Below are 2933 nucleotides of genomic sequence, written 5' to 3'. Positions count from 1 at the left end.
TATATATATATATATATATATATATATATATATGTATATATGTATGTATGTATGTATGTCTGTGTGTGTGTAGATAGCTCAATAGATAGAGATGTTGGAAGATGTATGTGCGTCTATATGGGCCTGTTCTCGTTGTATTGGCTGCCGTACGTTGTATTAAGCATTGTCTTTATTCATTTGACCGTAGTCCATTCCGACCGATTATCCCATCTACCTGACATCGGGGTCCCACATTAAGATGGGGATTTGCGTTCTTTCGTACATTTTGTATCCATTGCATGTTGGCAAAGTCGACTTTGTATTTGATTTAATTTATTTTATCCACCTTGAAGGGACAACTGGCAAAAGTCGACTTCACCGGGATTTGAACTCAGAGAGTAGGAAGAAATATTTCACTCGAGCTCTATTATCTATTTATTACTCTAAAGTAGAAACAAAATTATTAGTATTAAAAGTATTTAAAAAAATGCAACAGAGCTAGTACTTTTATTTCGTTTCGTATATATTTCAAGTCAACAGACAGTTTAGTATCCGCATATGTACATGTTTGTGAATGCGCGTTATGTCGGAAGACGTGTTCATACATCTCGTCGCGTACGTCTTCATAAATTTTTGCCTGTGTGCATGTGTATGTGCTGGTGTAATATGGTCATACATTATATGTGTACTTTGAGATAGTGTTCTACGTATCTATCAAGCTAGTTGCATGACAAGCTCTGTGATAACAAATACGGAATCAAGCGAACACGGTCACTGGTTACTAGCTACACTCTCCTCCTCTCTCTACCTCGCTTTTTCTCTCACTTTCTCTCTCTATTTATATACACGAATACACATTAATAAATATATTAAAATATGAAGAAATTGATACTAAATGAGGACACGCACAGTACAAGACAGCTATTATAATATCTGTCGTTCGACATCTATCTAGCGACATTAATCTGCCAACAGTACTCACTCACCATTGTAATGTAGTTATTCCAGCGCTGCTTCTAGCAAGCCTGACTACTACTGTAAACACACAGCAATATCGAAAATGAAAGTACGATGGCAAGAAGTGTTGGGAAAATGAAAGCGAAACTAGAGCGGCAAGTGACATATTAGACACAGGCATGTATCATAGCAGCAGTAGTTGACAGCTGGTCAGCTGGATACGGAAGCAAAGTTAGCTGGTTCTAGATACACCGATGCTCCTGTTTTTCGCTGCGATTTATCAAATGTTTGTTTATTCAGTCTGGTGACGAGGTTGATGGTGAATTGTTGTAATGATGATCGCAATGAGGACAAGAGTTTTGGCGGCGGTGGTGATATTAACGACGTGAATAATAATAATAATAATAATAATAATAATAATAATAATAATAATAATAATAATAATGTGGCAATAAATTATAATTAATCATGATAAATTTTATTATTCTTTTATTTGCTTCAGTCATTTGACTGCGGCCATGCTGGAGCATCGCCTTTGGTCGAACAAATGGACCCTACGACTTATTCTTTATAAGCCTAGTACTTATTCTATCGGTCTCTTTTGCATGTAAACACACCAACATCGGTTGTCAAGCGGTGGTGGGGGTACAAACACACACACACACACACACACACACATATATATATATATATATATATATACGACGTGCTTCTTTCAGTTTCCAGCTACGAAATCCACTCACAAGGCTTTGGTCGGCCCGAGGCTATAATAGAGGACACTTGCCCAAGGTGCCACGCAGTGGGATTGAAGGTTTTACTCAACGCAATATTACTTTGGAGGCTTTTTTTTAAAAGATAAACTGCGTTAAATGGTAATGTTGAGATCTCAAGAAGGAATCGTTACCGAAATGAAGATTGTTTCAAATTCATTCCAGTTTAAAGGAGAAGCACGACGTACACTAGGAACAAACGTACACATAAATACACGCACTTAACCACACACATATATACACGTGTGTGCGTCCATCAACACATACACAAATGCACGTCTGTGCATATTAATGCGTGCATGTATGTTTATTACATGTGTGGTTTGCTAAATATGTATACATTTGGAGATTATAACTAAAAAGCAAGAAATATATTAAACGATGGGGGAATATGATGACAAAGGATGATAATAATAATAATAATAATAATAATAATAATAATAATAATAATAATAATAATAATGAGGATAATAATAGCGACAATGTTAATGTCAACAGCAGCTGAATAACAGTGATGACGTTTTCAAAATTAGACAGAAGGCCACGTAATTTTGTGAGGAAGGATGTAATCGTTCATAAAAAAAGAATCTTCAGAAGAGATACAAAGAAAAAGAAGAAAGACGAAGAAGAAAGAAAGAAGAAAGAATATGATAATTGAGAACAAACAATGATAATGATAAGAATAACGAAAAAGAAAAAAATATATATATAATACGAATAAAATAGTAATAAAAACAATGAGAATTATGAAAGAGAACCGTTATTCACAGTAGTTTGAATACGTTGAAGCTGGGTTTGTTGCGAAAACATGAATAAATAAAAATTATTGAGAAACAAACGTAGAAAATACAGGTCGATAAATGAATGTTGTAAAATATAAAATAATATTGTTAATAAGAATAGTAATAATGATAATAATGATAATAATAATAATAGTAGTAATTTATGATAATAATATATTAAAAATCCATTTAGTAGGACTCACATTAGCAATCAGATGTAAATATTTCCCCGTTCATTTATCTTCGGTCGTCGCCATATTATTGTTTTGGATTGCGAGTTTTTGTTATTGTTGTTGTTGTTGTTGTTGTTGGTGTTGTTGTCGTCACTATTGTTCTTATTTCAGATGCACACGTACAGACATACACAGGGGAAAATATGCACATGCAGACTATTATATACATACATACATTTTATATATATATATATATATATATATATATATAT

At 33.5% G+C, this 2933-nt stretch overlaps 1 long non-coding RNA gene across 1 annotated transcript in view; it reads right to left on the bottom strand.

The window, feature by feature from the left end:
- LOC128247644 (uncharacterized) overlaps positions 1-2860 on the bottom strand; it is a 40424-nt gene extending 37564 nt beyond the window's left edge. The window contains exon 1 of the long non-coding RNA XR_008264017.1: positions 2692-2860. This is a non-coding gene — a long non-coding RNA (uncharacterized LOC128247644). The remainder of the gene's footprint in view (positions 1-2691) is intronic.
- Positions 2861-2933: the final 73 nt, after the last annotated feature.

This window comes from Octopus bimaculoides, chromosome 4 (genome assembly GCF_001194135.2).
Source record: "Octopus bimaculoides isolate UCB-OBI-ISO-001 chromosome 4, ASM119413v2, whole genome shotgun sequence".
NCBI classification, from domain to species: Eukaryota; Metazoa; Mollusca; class Cephalopoda; order Octopoda; family Octopodidae; genus Octopus; species Octopus bimaculoides.
This window is presented reverse-complemented; position numbering and strand designations above follow the sequence as displayed.